The sequence below is a fragment of the Hyperoodon ampullatus genome (assembly GCF_949752795.1).
Source record: "Hyperoodon ampullatus genome assembly, chromosome: 9".
Classification (NCBI taxonomy): Eukaryota; Metazoa; Chordata; class Mammalia; order Artiodactyla; family Ziphiidae; genus Hyperoodon; species Hyperoodon ampullatus.
Genome location: NC_136922.1, coordinates 64,779,333 through 64,799,046, shown reverse-complemented (window position 1 = coordinate 64,799,046; position 19,714 = coordinate 64,779,333). Strand labels below are relative to the sequence as shown.

Below are 19,714 nucleotides of genomic sequence, written 5' to 3'. Positions count from 1 at the left end.
ATTTATTTTTTATTTCTTAATGCATGCATGTATGTGCTCCAGAGTTAAAAGGTACCTAAGGTTTACTTATGAAAACTCTTACTACTTCCTTTCTCCCCCAGCTTCCCAGTTCCTTCGCCCAATGGCTACCAGTTTTACCAGTTTCTTGTGAAGTCTTCCAGGAATATTGTATACATCACAGACAAGCAGAGGGCTTTTTTTTTTTTTAACACAAATGCTATACACATTCATCTGCACGTTATTTTTTTAACTTAACAGTATAAAACTTATTTATTTATTTTATTTATTTTTGGCTGCGTTGGGTCTTCGCTGCTGTGCGCGGGCTTTCTCTAATTGCGGTGAGTAGGGGCTATTCTTCGTTGCGGTGCGCGGGCTTCTCAGTGCAGTGGTTTCTCTTGTTGCGGAGCACAGGCTCTAGGCACGCAGGCCTCAGCAGTTGTGGCATGCGCCCGCGGGCTTGGTAGTTACGGCTTGCAGGCTCTAGAGCGCAGGCTCAGCAGTTGTGGCGCATGGGCTTAATTGCTCTGTGGCATGGGATCTCCCCAGACCAGGGCTCGAACCCGTGTCCCCTGCATTGGCAGGCGGATCTTAACCACTGCGCCACCAGGGAAACCCTAAAACTGATTTTAATATTAAGTACATCCTGCGCTGCTGCACCAAAGGAACAGTGTGTTCATAATCACCTGAGACGATTTGTTGACTGTGGGGAGGGGTTCCTATAACAATAATGAAAAATCTTGTGTGGCCACATTGTATTTAACTTGCTTGGATCTTACTGCCCCAGTCCTAAGATTTTTCCAGAGTAACTGACTCAGAAAAATTTTTACAACTATAAGGGAATTACTATTCAGGGTCAGCTACCCACATCCCAAAATATATCCCTCACTTCCTTCCTCTTCCTGTTGGTAAGCATGGCCTACCTGTGCTCTTCTAGCTTTGTGCCACAGCAGAAGCAGCTTACCCATCAGGGCGGTGCCTGCAGCTATGGGAGAGTAAGTCCTATGGTTTGCTGAGCCAAATGGAGCTAGATCTTGCTCACAGGTAAGTGTCCCTACCTATCCAGCAGGTCTCTTGCTGTTTTCAGGGTCCCAGGAACTTTCTATTCCCGTTTCCAACCTCTTACCCTGGGGGTTGGATTCCCCCTTCTTTAAAGAGCAACAAATCCAAGCCCAGAATGGACCCACCTCTTACTCTAATCAATAAATCCTCCTGGTCTTGGCCTTGGAATAGTACCTCAGTAACACAGTTGTCCAGATTGGAATCACCGGGGCGTGTTATTTCTGAAAATCCTGAGGCCAGTTAAGTTAGGCATGCTCTAAACTTATCCTTGGCATCCTAGCTCAGCATGCACAACATGGGCCATTTGTCCTCTTCTGTATGTCTCACAGTGTTTGCTACCCAGTCCCAGCCTCTTCAGGGAATTTCTTACTGTCCCATTCAGGATAAAATGTTCTTAAAAAATAGGAAAGAATCTTCATCAATGGTTCTCAAACCTTTGGGACATCAAAATCAACTAGAGTGCTTGTTAAAACACAGATTCCTGGGCTTCCCTGGTGGCACAGCGGTTGAGAGTCCGCCTGCCAATGCAGGGGACACGGGTTCGTGCCTCGGTCCGGGAAGATCCCATATGCCGCGGAGCGGCTGGGCCCGTGAGCCATGGCCGCTGAGCCTGCGCGTCCGGAGCCTGTGCTCCGCAACGGGAGGGGCCACAACAGCGAGAGGCCCGCGTACCGCAAAAAAAAAAAAAAAAAAAAAAAAAAACAGATTCCTCTGCTCCCAGAATTCTAGAGTTTCTGACTCAGGTGGACCTGGGAATTGTCCTAACAAGTCCCCAAATGATGCTAAGGCTGTTGGTCTGGGGAGCGTACTTGGAGAACCACTGCTCTATATCTTTAACCTCTTACTGGAGCATTCCTGCTTTAACTGGAATCTGGCCATACGCTGCAGCTTTTGTAAATTAACTACTGTCCATACTCCCTCACTGTGGTTTTATCTATCTTCTCTTTCTGGCCTAGATTCTAAAGTCCGTCACTTAAGCCTGTCGTCTCCCTTGACCTGTGGTCCTTTTGGCCTTCTCTCTCAGAAGAACCTCGAGCCAGACTGCTAGAGAAAAACCACACAGCCATGTAGTTGGTACCCCCCTAAAGTCACCTCCAAACTCAACTTACACCATAAAGCTGACTCGTTGCACACTTTGGGTTGCTAGTCACCTGTTCAAATCTTCATCCCAAAACATCTCCCTTCAAGTTGAGCATTTTCAAGTCCTATCCAGGAAGGCATTACAAGCCCTCAGACCTTCCTGCACCAAGACGTCCCACCATCCATCATCATAGTTGTGGTAGGCAGAATTCTAAAATGGCCCCAGGATTTTCCCCCTATTCTCCGGTAGTGTTAAGTATGATGAATTTTACTCTGATGATCAGATTATTTTACAAGCACAAGGAAAGGGAAATTATGTGGGTGTTCCTAACCAAATCATAAGAGCCCTTTAAAATTCCAGAGTTTTCTCTAACTGGTCACAGCATAGGGACTCAGATTTCAAGCCTGAGAGATTCCACATGCCACTGCTGACCTTACAGACAGATACAGATGAAGTCAGGATTACAAGGTGAGGAGTGCAGCAAACTAATTAGAGGCCCCTAATAGCCAGCAAGGAAATGGGGAACTCAGTCCCAGTGCCAAAAAAACTCAATATTGCCAACGTCAATGACCTTGGAGGCATAATCTTCACTAGAGCCTCAGGTGTGAGCCCCACCCTGCTGACACCTTGATTTTGGTCTTGTGAGATGCTAAGCTGAGAACCCAGTTAAGCCTGCCCACACTTATGACCTACAGAATGTGAGATACTAAATGGGTGTTTTTTTTTTGTTTGTTTTTGGTTTTTTTTTTTGCAGTACGCGGGCCTCTCACTGTTGTGGCCACTCCCGTTGCAGAGCACAGGCTCCGGACGCGCAGGCTCAGCGGCCATGGCTCACGGGCCCAGCCGCTCCGCGGCATGTGGGATCTTCCCAGACCGGGGCACGAACCCGTATCCCCTGCATCGGCAGGCGGACTCTCAACCACTGCGCCACCAGGGAAGCCCTAAATGGGTGTTTTTTTTAAGCCGTTATGTTTGTGGTAATTTGTTATGCAACAACAGAAAACTAACAGTTCAGTCAGGTTTCTCTCTTCCTCCACCTGTGCTCTGGACCCCACCTGTCAGCCAGCAGTAGAGGTCAGTGATTAAAAGCACTGCCTCTGGGCTTCCCTGGTGGCGCAGTGGTTGAGAGTCTGCCTGCCAATGCAGGGGACACGGGTTCGTGACCCGGCCCGGGAAGATCCCACATGCCACAGAGCAGCTGGGCCCGTGAGCCATGGCCGCTGAGCCTGCGTGTCCGGAGCCTGTGTCCGCAATGGGGGAAGCCACAACAGTGAGAGGCCCGCGTACCGCAAGGAAAAAAAAAAAAAAAAGCACTGCCTCTGAATTCAGACCACCTGGTTTTGAATCCCAGCTGCACCATTCGTGAGCTCTCAGATTGGGCAAGGTGCGTGACCTCTCTATGCCTTCATTTCCTTGACTGATAATATTTACCTCATAGAATCAAGTGACTTGGTATTGTAAAGCATTTAGGACACATTTTGGCACATTTCAGTTGCTAAATGAATACTAGCTACTCCTGCTACTACTTATGCTATCATCAACATCTCTTCCTGCTTTCTCGGGCATCTTCCTCCTTTCATTATCACATTTCCCACCTTCAGACTTTGCTATGTTGCCCCCAGCATTTAAAAATTATTTTAAAATTATAAAATTAATACATGCTCATAAAAAGTTCCCCATGCAGGGCCATTATAAAAAGTGAGAGTCTAGGGCTTCCCTGGTGGCGCAGTGGTTGAGAATCTGCCTGCTAATGCAGGGGACACAGGTTCGAGCCCTGGTCTGGGAGGATCCCACATGCCGCGGAGCAGCTACGCCCGTGAGCCACAACTACTGAGCCTGCGCGTCTGGAGCCTGTGCTCCGCAACAAGAGAGGCCGCGATAGTGAGAGGCCCGCGCACCGCGATGAAGAGTGGCCCCCGCTTGCCACAACTAGAGAAAGCCCTCGCACAGAAATGAAGACCCAACACAGCAAAAATAAATTAATTAATTAAACTCCTACCCCCAACATTAAAAAAAAAAAAAAAAAAGTGAGAGTCTACTTATAATGGTTTGATATAGCCTTCCAGATCTCTTAAAAACTGCATTACCAGGGCTTCCCTGGTGGCGCAGTGGTTGAGAGTCTGCCTGCCGATGCAGGGGACATGGGTTCGTGCCCCGGTCCGGGAAGATCCCACATGCCGCGGAGCGGCTGGGCCCGTGAGCCATGGCCGCTGAGCCTGCGCGTCCGGAGCCTGTGCTCCACAGCGGGAGGGGCCGCGACAGTGGGAGGCCCGCGTACCGCAAAAAAAAAAAAAAAAAAAAAAAAAGCATTACCAAACACATAGGCACAGGGTTATTTTATTAGTTGAAAAAACTGAAGAACACTATGAATACTGTTCTATGACTTGGTTTCACTTACTATACCTTGGCAAACTGCTTACCACAAGCTTTTTTTTTTTTTTTTATATTGGAGTATAGTTGATTTACAATGTTATGTTAGTTTCAGGTGTACAGCAAAATGATTCAACTATACATATACATATACCTATTCTTTTTCAGGTTCTTTCCCCATTTAGGTTGTTACAGAATATTAAGTAGAGTCCCCCGTGCTATATACAGTAGGTCCTTGTTGATTATCTATTTTATATGTAATAGTGTGTATATGTTCATCCCAAACACCTAGTTTACCCCTCCCCCCACCTTTCCCCTTTGGTAACCATAAGTTTGTTTTTTTTTAAGTCTGTTTCTGCTTTGTAAATAAGTTCATTTGTATCATTTAAGATTCCACATATAAGTGATATCATATGATATTTGTCTTTCTCTGATAATCTCTAGGTTCTTCCATGTTACTACAAATGGCATTATTTCATTCTTTTTAATGGCTAATAGTCCATTGTATATATGTACCACATCTTCTTTATCCATCATCTGTGGATGGATATTTAGGTTGCTTCCATGTCTTGGTTACTGAAAATAGTGCTGCAATGAAACATTGGGGTGCATGTATCTTTTGTAATTACAGTTTACTCCAGATATATGCCCAGGAGTGGGATTGCTGGGTCATATGGTAGTCTTATTTTTAGTTTTTTAAGGAACCTCCATACTGTTCTCCATAGTGGCTGTACCAATTTACATTCCTATCAACAGTGTAGGAGCGTTTCCTTTTCTCCACACCCCCTCCAGCATTTATTGTTTGTAGACTTTTTGATAATGGCCATTCTGACTGGTGTGAGGTGATACCTCATTGTAGTTTTGATTTTCATTTCTGCAATAATTAGTAACATTGAGCATCTTTTCATGTGCTTTTTGGCTATCTGTGTGTCTTCTTTGGAGGAATGTCTATTTAGATCTTCAACCCATTTTTTGATTGGGCTGTTTTTTGATATTGAGCTGCATGAGCTGTCTGTATATACCATATATACCACAAGCTTTTTTTTTTTTTTTTAGATGTTGGGGGTAGGAGTTTATTAATTTTTTTTTTTTTTTTTTGCTGTGTTGGGTCCCCGTTTCCGTGCGAGGGCTTTCTCTAGTTGTGGCAAGCAGGGGCCACTCTTCATCGCGGTGTGCAAGCCTCTCACTATCGCGGCCTCTCCTGTTGCGGAGCACAGGCTCCAGACGCGCAGGCTCAGCAGTTGTGGCTCACGGGCCCAGTTGCTCCGCGGCATGTAGGATCCTCCCAGACCAGGGCTCGAACCCATGTCCCCTGCATTAGCAGGCAGACTCTCAACCACTGCGCCACCAGGGAAGCCCCTATACCACAAGCTTTAAATGCCACAGAATTCCTTGGTTTGAAGGTGTTATGACTCATTTAACCATTCCTCTATCGCAATTCAGTTGTTTCCTATTTCTCATTCTTCAATATTGTGATTTATAATATATATTTGATCACTCATAGGACCAAAATATGTTTCTCAGATATACTTGGTCTTTGTCCACAGTTTCTGGCCCACAGCTCCCAAAACCCTTGGAATGTCATGCGTGGCAAGAGCAATGGGAGCATCTTTTGTTATATTTGGTCTCTTGTCCTCAGTTCATGACAGAGCCTGAAAGGTGAAATGGGTGTCTTGTTATTCATAACAAACTCCTTTCCACCACAACTAGGTTTACATTCATAAGGTGACTTCTGAAAAGTACCTAAAGATGGGGGGAGGGGCTGGTTGCCAGGAAAACCTAACTGAATAGAGTTGGAAATTTCAGTCCCACCCCCTGACTAGGGAAAGAGGAAAGGGACTGGCGGTTGAAACAATCACCAATGGCCAATGATTTAATCAATCATGCCCATGTGATGGAGCCTCCATAAAAACCCAAGGCGGGGTTCAGAGAGCTTCTGGGTTGGTGAACACATGGAGATGCTGGGAGAGTGCTCCGCAAGCAGAGGGTGTCGAAGCTCTGTGCCCCGTCCCACCTACTTTCCCCTATGCATCTCTTCCATCAGGCCGTTCCTGAGTTACAGCCTTTTATAATAAACCAGTAGTATAGCAAATTAATCGAACCCAAACAGGGGGTTCCGAGACCTCCGATCTATAGCCAGTGTGTCAAAAGCACAGGTGAAACCTAGCTTTTGAGTAGAATCTGAAGCTGGGGGGGGCGGTGGCACAGTCCTGTACAACTGAGCCCTTACCACATAGAATCTGATGCTATTTCCAGGCAGAGACTGTCAGAACTGAGTTAAATCGTAAGACACACTGCTGGTGTCAGGATCTGCAAAGGAAGCTTACGTACCCTTCCTACCCAATCCTTCGTTACCCCAACCGTTGCATTCCTATCTCCAGGATTCCTATCTTGAACTACCTCTGTAGTTCAGTTGTCTTCTGATGGGCTTGGAATGCTAGTGGAGACAGGGACCACAGTGCAAAATGGGTTAATCTTAAGTTAAAACTAAGCTATCCATTAAATACTGTACACTAAATGGCAGTCTCTATACAACTACTTAATGAGGATATTATTGATTACACAGCAAATCAATATCAGCCAGAAATGTACAGTATGGTCAGGAGACTGACAGCTACTGCATTTCATTTGTCATGTTATGAAAGTGGTAACAGTGCACTGATGACACATGAGGGTCACCTTATCCAGCCATGGGTGGGGGTACAGGCCAGAACCACTTTCCAGATGTTACTTAAAGCAGGTCTGAAGTAGGAGTTAGTCAGGAAGTCATAGACCTTCTAATAAGACCAGCTTTGCAAACACTATCTTTTGCTTGTCTCTGCTCATTGCTATCACTTTTTACAATCTCATTACACCAGCTAGAAGTACTGGGTTAGTATAGGGAGTTATAAGCACAGCAAGGATATGCTCATACAGCTTAGCTCAGAGGGAACATTGACCGGTCCCATCCATGTATCCCCATAATGACCAGACATTCCTGGTGGCACTCCCGTTGTCTCCCACACCTGGAAAACCATGAATTCTGCCATGACACCTTCTTTCAAAAAACCTGTCTTCAACCACACAAACTTTTTGGGTACCTAGTCAGACCTAATCTGCACCAGTTACTGGGCGATTGGTTCCACACATTGACCATCCAGGTCCTAGGGTCTGAGTGTAAAGAAATCTTACTTGCCTAAAGCTTCCTTTGTTTCTAGGAGTAGACACTAGATGCTAGTAAAGAACATGTGACAACCTACCCTTCCACATATCTATCAGGGACCGTCTACGTGCCTGACCTGCGTTAATAAACAATGAGTCAGCATCCTCTCTATCCCCAGGATAGTTCCTCTTTATGGGGAATGCTTAAATCTTTTTATTCTGTCCTCAGCTCCACCATCCTATTCTCCTTATCCCAAAGTCCCTGGAGATGACAAGACAGAACTATTCATGAATGATCCAATTCTACTGGTGTTGTGAGCGTTGTGGCCACTTTGAGAGGGGAAGAAAATGCTTCAGAATCACACGCTTTTGCAATTCAACTTACTTGCTGTTTTACAACTTTTAATTCCAAAGGCTTTACAATGTCACATTTTCTTGTTTGTTGGTATAACTTTAGTAGTTCAAATCAAGAAAGAGATCACATGTTCTAATCCATCATGATGATGCAATATTTAGCTCTTCCTTGAAGCTGGAACTCAGCAATTTGTTTCCTATGAAATAACAATGGAATAATACAGTTGTGTAACAGATGTGATATAGAGAATCATTACCAATATCTTTAGTTTCCATTTTTAGGATAAAGACAAAGGTCTTGACATTTCGCCTGAGCTTAGTTATCATTCTTCCCTTTATGACCACTGCAGGGCGGAAGTGACATTTAAAAGGCCATTAGGGACTTCCCTGGTGGTGCAGTGGTTAAGAACTCACCTGCCAATGCAGGGGACACGGGTTTGAGCCCTGGTCCGGGAAGATCCCACATGCCGCGGAGCAACTAAGCCTGTGCGCCACAACTACTGACCCTGTGCTCTAGAGCCCGCAAGCCACAACTACTGAGCCCGCGTGCCACAACTACTGAAGCCCACGCGCCTAGAGCCCGTGCTCCACAACAAGAGAAGCCACCACAATGAGAAGCCCACGCACCGCAACTACAGAAAGCCTGCGCACGGCAACTAAGACCCAATGCAGCCAAAAATAAATAATAAATAAATTTATTTTAAAAATAGAATAAAAAGGCCATCAATCCACTGCTCCAGGACTAGGGGTTGAGATGAGGCAGGGTTACCCAATGCCAACACTCAGTGTGAAGGGAAGCCTGTCAAGCTACTGGCTCCTAAAGAGAGATGCTAAGCTTCCATTACCCAGCTTTAAACTAGTACACTAAGGGTGAAGCCACCAGGAAACTTACAAAATCCCATATAATCCACAATATACTACCATTAACAGCATCAGGAATTAAATGTGAAAACTAGGATAAAAATAATTCCACAGGGCTCAAGGATGAATTGTACAACATGGAATATAGCCAATATTTTGTAATAACTGTAAATGGAAAGTAACCTTTAAAATTCTATAAAAATAAATTATAAATTAAATAATAACAACTTCCACAGAATTGAAAAACTTTGGTTCCAGTCTTCTTGTAAGCTAGGGTCTTACAAGGTATGTCTGTTACCCAGTTAGAATACTGCCATTTGTCATCTACCATAAGCAGTGTTAGCTTTGGAGGGCAGAACAGGCACCAAGCAGGAAACCCCAAACAAAATCCAAAAAGCAAATCATAAGACAAACTGGACACAGGATAGATACCAACCTCTAGAGCTGCTGGGTATTTCCTAAACTTTATAGCATCTGCCTTGAATCTCTGGTACTTTGTAAGGTACCTTGGTTTTAGCTCTCTCATAGTTACCTGAGGGAAGGGATTCATACATTAAACAATCCAAGTGGCTTCAAAACCAAAGGGAAAAAACAATTCAAAAACACATCGTTCAAGAAAATGACCTATTTTTCACGATACAATTCTATGCCATTCTATTGTTCCTGGCAGTAAAAAATACATTTGGCAAAAATAATAGACAATCTAGAGAAGAGAGCCTTCAGCATGAAAATTAAAATCTTGACTGTGTAACCTGAAGTAAACTGAAGTTCCCATTAACTTTTCACAGGAAGACTCAGACGTTCTTTCAGACATGGTCAAAAGAGACAGTGCTGAAAACTACTAAGCTACAGTATTAAAGGGGGAGGGGTGGTGAGGGGAGTAAATTTATAACCAGTGTCATTTCCCAAGATAGAAAAAGATTCATACACGCTCTGATGGGCAATGACATGACATGGGAATACAGAGGCAAATAAGACTGAGAAGACCAACGGTATTATGGCTGGTGTTTTAATTTAACTATTGATTTTACAATGTTAGATGTTATGAACGAGGGCTCACATCTGGAATGCTCACATTCATTCTGAAGTTTACAAAATGCTGCCATTTCTTATGCGTGAGGGGTCTCTAAGCACAGTGGCCCAGATCATTTCTTGCCCTTTTGTAAGCAAGGACTAACTTATCAAAGCCAAAAAACCCTGCTTATATTGTAAAGGCAACGTGTTTTTTACAAAATCCCCTCCAAATCACTGAGCATGAATCAAAGTGACAACAGCCAAGAGTTTAAAATCTAACAATACCCTGACTTTTAAGTGGAAATGGTACGCTTAAATATTTCTTCAGTCTAAAGGTTTTATTAGGACTAAGACTGGAACTTATTTAAACTTCCCTGGGGCCCTTATGCATCCCATTCTTCACTTAACCTGCTTTGCTTCATTCTTTGCACCCCAGAGGTAATCATCTCCCAAAGCTCTCCTTTGGGCCCTCCCTCCCTCCCCACTCCTGTCAGCTGTGCCCCCGCCAGTCACAGGATGGTCCAAACTCAAGCTTCAACCAGGTGTGGGGAGGCTGCTAGTCCAGTCCCTCAATCTCACCATTTTATGCCCCTCCCACCATAACCCACACAGCAAAGCAAAACAACTTCTCTTCCCAAGTTAACTCTTTTCCATGGATGTTATCATTTTTTTCGATGTACTCAAGTTCAAATTCCAGTTTGTTTGTTCGTTTTTTAAGATTCAATTGTGCTAGCCCTCTTACATGTCTATCTATTTACTCCCATGTGAGTTAGGATCCTCACCACTTGGTTTTGTTGGATTACAATACTTTGTATTGAGTAAAACTGACTTTATGGCTTTCATCCATATAGGCACTCTCCACTCTAATTCTTACTATAAAATACTACCGGTTGAAGACAAAGCACATTTGTCTCATTTCTCTACTCAATCTGGATTAGCCCCTTATTGCCTACAGGATAAAAATCTACAAGTGAAGAGAAACACTACTACTTTACCCCATTCTCCTTGGCCTATTTCCCAATTCCTCACAAGTCTTCCCTCTGGCAGGATAGTCTCCAGAGAAATCCTGCCTGAGCTCACGCTACTGTCTCCATTCCCACTCCAAACTTGCTCCTCTTTATCTCCAAACCACAGAACCTAAAACTGTGTTGAAATTCTCTGCCTCCACATGGACTGCCCATTCTCAGCAATCCAGCTAGACTGATGTCCTATCTCAGCCCAACTCTCCTTACCACTATCACCCAGCTTTCTATCATCTTCTACTAGAGAACTTTGTTTCAAATTACACTGCAATTTCCTAGAATGCAGGAATTCTAACTTGGGATTCCCTTTGCAAATGCTATGAATGTGAGCAGTACAGTTTAAGTGACAACATACTTTCAAAATGAAGAAGTGCTATTGATTCACCTGGTAGAAAACCACAACAGACAACCAAATAGTATATGAACCCCCTAGTCACTTACATTCCAATGGTTTGTGAGAGGCTCTCCTGGACTGCAGTCCCTCTTGCTTGGCCATGGTGTATTTGCTTTGGAGCCTGACACCACTGCTTTCACAGCCATCCTGTCGTTTCAGCTGGTAAACCACAGGGACGACGTGCTCATATTCACCAGCTTGTAATAACCTGTACTTCTTTCTGGTGGGCCAGACCGTAAGGTGGGGAGGGACAGAGCACGCAGGTGGCGTCCTGATGATCCTTCCAGCCTTCAGGTAAGACCTTCCTTTGGAAGGTGTCAGAGGGCCCTGCGGACTCACTTCTTCAAGGAGGCATTCTACCTCATGCAATTCATCTTCAACTTCCAACTCAGAGTCTTCCGAATCCTCAGGAAGCACAATGGTCAAGGCAGCGCTTTTCTTCAACAAATAGGCTGTCTTAACATTTGAGAAGCTGCTCAGGTCTTTCAGCTTCCTGCCTTTCACAGTCTCTTTAATCTCTGCACACCTTTTCAAGTTCTCTTTATGCACCTCCCCAGTCTCATCATTCACCATCACTTCAACTCTGTCTGCACTTAATTTCCTATTTGTGACTGGCTTTTTCCATGACCCCTTGGTTTTGCAGTCTGGTGAGGTCCCTTCATCTCTGGAGGGCAGTTGCTGGGGGGATTTCTCTACCTGTGCTTCATACCAACTCATGTCGCACTGGATGCCCTCATCTACTTTGGTAAACTGGGCCAACCAGGTAGGGGAGGGAACGCGCCGCTCGCAGCCATTGTTCTGCACCTCATCATCTTCATCCTGGTTCCTGCTCCCCACTGACATCTGCTCTGCTCCCTTTCTCCCACTTCCTGGTGAAGACTCAGGGGAATTCTCAGACTGTACCTCATACCACCAACTCATATCGCATTGGGTAGCCTGACCTACTTTGTTGAACTGGGCCAACCAGGTAGCGGATGGAACACCCCCCTCAGGGTAGCTATTGCTCTCTACCTCTTCCTCTCCACCCACACTCTCAGGGGAGCCATGGCTCCCACTACTGTTCTCTGGCATACTTTCCCCTACAGTAAGGAGTTTCTGAGATTCTGAATGTAGGCTCGGGTCTTTAACTGCTTCCATGCTGGCACAGAATGGCCTTTCCTGATGAAGCTTGTTGATATCTCCAGGAGACTGGTACAATTTTGAGTTCAGGCTATTCTGGATCTCATCTCTGTCATCTGGAGGTGGTGAGTTTTGGGAAACAGCTGCATATACCTTCTTTTCTTCACTCAAGTTCATGCAGTCTCTACCCTCACGAGGGTTATAGAGCACACCTCTACTTTCACAGGAACTTTGTGAAATCCCATTGTGCGGTGCCTCGTTCCCTGGCATGGCTTTACCATAAGCCACATCATACAATGGCATAGTTTCTTTTGATGTAATTGTAGGGATACTGGTCACACTTCCTACATCAGGGCTGTCGCCTTCTGAGTGCACGTCTTGTTTTTCATTCAAGTTTTCAGCCTGTTGAGGTTCAGTTTCTGTTTGTGTGTCCTTTGTTTTCATCTTTTCCCAATAGCCACCATATTGTCGGAATTGTGCCATGTTATAAAACACAGGGACTATGGGTCGTCGGTTAAGAGTAGTGGGCAACGGGGATTGAGGGACGAGGAAACCAGGATACTCATTAAGCACCACAGGATATGAAAAATACAGACTTCCATTTGTGAAACCTAGAGAAAGAGAAAGGCATAGCCATTTTGTCTCCTGCAGCTGGTCACAACATTCAACCAGTACACACTACACCTGTACAGCTACAACTGTTCAAATCCACCACAGGGCTACCACTTAGTCTTCTGTTACCAAAGCCAAGGTCTTAAAGTCCTCCCAAGTCCTTACATGAATAACTACTAACAACTTTCTTAACCCATCTCCCACATACCTCACAGGTCTGTAATCCATTTTGCTTCCAGAACAATCTTTCTGAACAATCTGTGATCCTCACTGCAGTTACAGTATTTGAATGGCTTATCATGGGCTGTCAGGATAATGAGGGACAATGACCTTAAGATGGCATAAAGCACCTCACTATCTAGTTTCTCACTGTATCATCTCATTACATCCATTAAAATGTAGGTGGTCCACCAAGGCTCTAGCCATAGGTGCATTCCTCCACTAAGCCAACTTTGAAAACTTCTCTTTCGTTTTCTGGAACATCTTCCCTTCCCCTAATCTTTTTTTTTTTTTTTTAATCTTTATTGGAGTATAATTACTTTACAACGTTGTTAGTTTCTGCTGTACAACAAAGTGAATCAGCTATATGTATACATATATCCCCATATCCCCTCCCCCCAAAACATTTTAAAAATGGAATCCTGCCATTTTCAACAACTGCTGGACCTTGAGGCATTTTGCCAAGAGAAATCAGTTGGACAGAGAAAGGCAGATGCTGTATGATTACTTTTATGTAAAATCTAGAAAAGATGGCATCACAGAAACAGTAGAATGGTGGTTGGCAGGGTGGTTGCTAGATGGTGGGGAAATGGGGAGATGTTGGCCAACGGCAAAAGGAAACCTCTAATTCCGCTTATTATAGAAAAGATGAAATGGAGGCAAAGAAAAGAGAAACATTAACCCCAAAAAAGAACTAATTCAGCTATTTTAATTCTATAGCACGGTGTACTGAATGTCCAATTAATATTTAAAAGATGGTAGGCTTCATAATTCTGGATATTCTAGAAGCTTGGAAGTCAGTGAGTCCTACCAAAGTAAAAAGCTGAACAAGAATCAAGAATTCTCAGATCATTCACAGCAATGTATTTACAGGGAAAACTGCTACCACAACACAGAGAGACATGTGAATACATTCACAGCTTACAGGAGCACAAACTCAAAAAATCAAAACTCCATGGGAGGGACTTCCCTGGTGGAGCAGTAGTTAAGACTCTGCACTCCCAACGCAGGGGGGCCCAGGTTCCGTCTCTGGTCACGGAACTAGATCCCACATGCATGCCACAACTGAGTGTTCGTATGCCACCACTAAGGAGCCCTCCTGCTGCAACTAAGACCCAGAGCAACCAAATAAATAAATAAATAAATATTAAAGGGAAAAAAAAAACTCCATGGGAACTCAATGGGGTACGGAAATCTGGACCGTTATTGACAGACTGCAACATCAGGATGGATGAGAAGTCTGAGTTCAAATCGTCAGAGGAACCCATTCATAAGGGGACCACCCCACAGACTTTAAGTTCTACATGCAGTAGTTCAACCAGTTCTCACAGTAAATCTAGGAGAAAAATCCCCTGTCCGTCCTGCAGGGAGAGACGAAAAGGAATCACTGTAACATACACCAAAAGCACTGTTCTTAACAAGGCTCATCTTCAAAAGAAACTATTTAACCAAAGCCTGACTGACGCAGGGGAATGAAATACTTTTATCCAGCCCACTCTAGCCACGCTTCCCAACCCAATGGGAGGGGGAAGGTGAAGCATGTGTACTTTGCTGTCCAAAGGCACAATCATACTAAAAGACTGAGACCTAATCATAGTCCTTTCACAAACAGGACTATGATCCCTTCCCCACCTCCACAAGGTAACACCCCATTACTAAAGGCCTATTCAGATCAGTTCCTTTTATCCAGTACAAAATGGTTAACAATCAAAAGACATTATAAGGCATAAGAAAAAACAAAAACTGTCTACAAAAAAAACTCACTTTAAATATCAAAACAGGGATTATATGGAAATGGAAGGAGAAAGGTGTACCATGCTAATAACACTCATCAAAAGAAAGTGAGAGGGGCTTCCCTGGTGGCGCAGTGGTTGAGAGTCCGCCTGCCGATGCAGGGGACATGGGTTCGTGCCCCGGTCCGGGAGGATCCCACATGCCGCGGAGCGGCTGGGCCCGTGAGCCATGGCCACTGAGCCTGCGCGTCCGGAGCCTGTGCTCTGCAACGGGAGGGGCCACGCAGTGAGAGGCCCAAGTATCGCAAAAAAAAAAAAAAAAAAAAAAAAAGAAAGTGAGAGAAGCTGTATTTATTTCAGACAGATTTCACAGCAAGGAAAGTGACCAGGGATATAAAGTGGGGCATTACAAGAAAAAGTCAGTTCTTCATTGAGACATAGCAATCCCTAATGTGTATGTCCTTAACAGTGGATGAACCTATGTGAAGTAAAAGTCACAGAACTGCAAGAAAAATAGATGAATACATCGTTGGAAACTTTAACACACCTATAGCAGAAATGGATAGATGCAGCCAGGTAAAAAAATTAGTTAGGACCGCTGAACTCCACACCACCATCAACCAACTGGACATAACTGACCTCTACAGATGCCCTCACCCAACGGAATATTTTTCTCACACGCACATACAACATTCACCAAGATAGACCACATTGTGGGCCACAAAAAACACAAATTTAAAATCATAATCATAACATGTCTGCTTAAACCACAGAGTGAATGTAGAAAACAAAAAACAGAAGACACAAATTCCTAATATCAGAAATGAAAGAGGGTCCATTACTACAGATCCCATGGACATTAAAAAGAAACGAGGGCTTCCCTGGTGGCGCAGTGGTTGAGAGTCCGCCTGACGATGCAGGGGACGCGGGTTCGTGCCCCGGTCCGGGAAGATCCCACATGCCGCGGAGCGGCTGGGCCCGTGAGCCATGGCCGCTGAGCCTGCGCGTCCACAGCCTGTGCTCTGCAATGGGAGAGGCCACAACAGTGAGAGGCCCGCGTACCATCAAAAAAAAAAAAAAAAGAAATGAATATTATGAACCATATTCCCACAATATTTATTACATAGATAAAAAGGACCAATTCCTTAAGAGACAATTTGCCAAAACTCACACAATTAGGGGCTTCCCTGGTGGCGCAGTGGTTGAGAGTCCGCCTGCTGATGCAGGGGACACGGGCTCGTGCCCCGGTCCGGGAAGATCCCACATGCCGCGGAGCGGCTGGGCCCGTGAGCCATGGCCGCTGAGCCTGCGCGTCCAGAGCCTGTGCTCCACAACGGAGAGGCCACAGCAGTGAGAGGCCCGCGTATCGCAAAAATAAAAAAAACAAAACAAAACAAAACCCCAAAAAAACCCTCACACAATTAGAAATGACAATCTGAACGGACTTCTATCCATTAGGTCCAAGATGTCTACGTTCCAGATATTTTCAAGACTTGTCATCTTCCTCCAACATATTTTTCTGACATCACCGTAATAGCTTTTAGAATCTTTTAGACCATGTCGAAAAATTACAGGGACTAGGAGCACTAAGGCACCTCTGGTCTCACACATGAGGGGACTTTGGTTGGATTACTCTGTGACCCTGGGCCAGTCACTGACTGGGAGCCTCAGTTCCCTCATCTGGGGAGCAACAATACCTAGCTCATGGGCTGTAGAGGTCAATGAGAGAACCTATTTCTAGCATTTAGCAGAGTAACTGGCACATAGCTAGAATTCGAATGTCTCCTATTAACCTGAACAACAAACACTGCCCCATGCGCTGCTACAGTCTCCTTGGTGTGAGCACAGGGTGAGGAAAGGGAGGTAATGGACACAGGTGTTAGAAACCTTCAGGCTTTGGCTCACAGAGAGGCTCCCTAATCCCACTGAACCTCTTTGGGGATTCAGATTCCTTACCTGCCCCAGGAATGGAGAATGGATTATAGACAGGATTCTGGTACCAGGGGCCCAGATGAAGCTGCTGGGCCACGGGGTGCACATAAAAGAAAGGTCTGGAGTTACTGCCCTCAAAATTGTCGTTGTTTCCTGAAGAGTTCATTTCCCAGGCTGAAAAGCAGGTGTTTGTAGTTAGGAAAGGACAGCCGCACTCTGCCCTGTAAAGTGCTGTGAAGGAAGAAAGTCGTCCCAGGTGTTTGTAGTTAGGACAGCCGCACTCTGCCCTGTAAAGTGCTGTGAAGGAAGAAAGTCGTCCTTGTCCCCCATCAGAACTGGGAGCCTGGGTAGAGGTCCCTTACCTTCTCTTCCCGCTCGCCTGGGATGGGGACACGCGAGGGCTGCCCTGCGTGCATTTCGACCAGGGGAATAGCACCCAGAGGCCTGGGCCCACGTCGTGCTGAGCAAGTCTGGCTCCCCAGGCAGGAGCACCGTGGAGAGATGAGGCCTTGGAAGCGCGGGGTACCTAGTGCCGGGCGCCAAACGCCAGGGGCCGCGCCCCGCGGCTGCACTGGGAGACGCGGCCTAGGCCTCGGCTACACCGCCCCGCCCTTGTCCGCAGCCTCTCCGGCCTGCCCCCCACCCCGCCTCCACCCAGGCCGAACCCCTCCTCAGTCCGGGAGTCCAGGCCCCCGGCTCCACGTCTCCTACCACCACCCTCCCCTTAGGCCAGTCTGTTCCCGCGACCTCCAACACCCTGCATCCCCGGGCCCTGCAGGACCCGCGCTCGCATTCGGGACACCAACCTGCTCCAGCTCGACGTCTGCGACTGGGAGTCTCTGTGGTGGCGCACACGACCCGCGCTGACCTGACCTCAGCGACAGGCAAACTACAGTGCCGTAGCACTGGCTCCCGCCTTTTTATGCGGGGCAGTACGTGACGCCTCTTCCGCAGGCACCGCCCCCAGCCAATTCGCTCCCGCGCATGCGCCCTGTGAGAGCTCCCAGGCCAGGCTTCTCCGACTGAAGGCGCTGGAAGAAACCGGTGCTGAGACTTGGTGGAGCGGAGTGGCCCTGTTCACCCTGCTCCCGGGTGAACCGTAGTCCTCCCTTCTGCACATCCCTGTGTGTGGGGGCGCCCTGGCCTTGGCTCTTCTAGAGGACAGAGCCCTTCCCGTTCCCTTCGCTCTCCACGACTGTCCCCTCCTCTGAGTGTGTTGAGTGAGGTCGGGTCAGGCCGCTCCTCTGAGCTCCTGGTCTCCTCATTCCTTGGGCCTAAAGCCGCTGACACTTATGGAAGAGGAGGCTACCGAGGAGAAGCAGAGAGGAAGGAGGCCAACGTGGACGGAGGACAGACCTGAGAGGAGGAAGACTCACACAGGAGAGGTGAACAAGCGTGCTTAATGCTGCGGAGAGCAGCATCTCGCGGGGGCAGGGGCTGCGGCAATTAGGACGCTAGTGGTCGGGGGAAGTGGTGGGACAGGAAGGCGCTGGAAGTCTGTGGGGTGATGGATGGGCAGTTAGAAGGGGGAAGCTTGCAAGTACAGAGTCCTCTTTGTACACGAGAGAAAGGAAACACATAGGACAGTGGTAAAGCGGGCAGGAATAGTACTTCTAAGGAGCATTGAAAGTTTGGAATGACTGTGTTACCAGGTCACAATAGTGTTTGGACAGAAATTGCAGTTGGTGAGACAGAGTAAGGGTTTTCTTTGTCATAAAAAAAACTCTGGAGGTGGACTGCCTGAGGGCTGGCCTGGTGGCTTCTTGGTCTTACAGAGGAGTCCATCTAGTTCACTCTTTACCCAACATCCCTAGAACTGGCTTCTTTCTTCAACTTGCCTCTTTATCCAAATGCTTGTTCCAAGCAGAAAGCAGGAGGAAAACAAGGGAAATTGGAGGGGGGAGGGGGGCACAAAGGACACACAGCAGCTGCTCGTCAGTCATCAGTCGTGTTCTTAAAGAGTTATAATAGAAAACACATGCAGCTTCAGGCTGTATCTCTTTGGCTACCCCCAGTTGAAAGGATGTGTGGGAGCTCTTGTCTTTGAGTTGGGCATATTGTCACTTGGAAGAAACTGGGATGCTGTGGCTAAGAATGGAGAGTAGATATTACTTGGGCAGCTAACGGTGTCTGTTATAAGGATTCAGGTAATGAAAGAAACATTCTTCTTCCACTTCCCTTTACTCTTATTGTCCCCAATCATCATCCTACCTTCTTCCCTTCACAGCTAAATTTCTCTATAAAGGACCATAAACACTCAGCCTTCTCCACCTCCTGTTCCTTTACTCACTGCAAATCCAGATTTTGTTACTATTATGCCCACTCATTCACCCTCACCAAGGACACTAATGAACCACTTACTGCTAAATGGCATGGAAACTTTTCAGTTCATTTCACTAAACCTCACCTCCCAGGTACCAGCCTAATTGATTGCCTCTCTACTGACCCTTCTTAAAGTCTTTTACTGGCTCTCTTCCCAAATTTCTCTCTTTAATGTTCATATTCTCCAGGTTATGGTCTTAAGTTTTTCTCCATCTTATTCCACTGTCTGCATTCTCACCCATCCTCAGGGCTTACAATACAACCAGCATACTGCTCACACCCAAATCTCTTATCTCCAGTCTCTCGACTAGACATGTATATCTCAACAGAAGACTTGTGCTGTTGTTAGGACATGTGCAATTGATGTCTTTTGTTCTTCATAATAAGCCCCTTTCCACCACTGCAGAATTTATGCTAATAAGGTGAGTAGGGTGGGGCCCCTAGATAACTCGAGGAAGGAGGCTGGTCACCAGAAAGACAA

General features: G+C 46.0%; 1 protein-coding gene across 12 annotated transcripts in view; it reads left to right on the top strand.

The window, feature by feature from the left end:
• RP9 (RP9 pre-mRNA splicing factor) overlaps positions 1-19,714 on the top strand; it is a 175,234-nt gene that overhangs the window by 16,600 nt on the left and 138,920 nt on the right. The window lies entirely within an intron of this gene.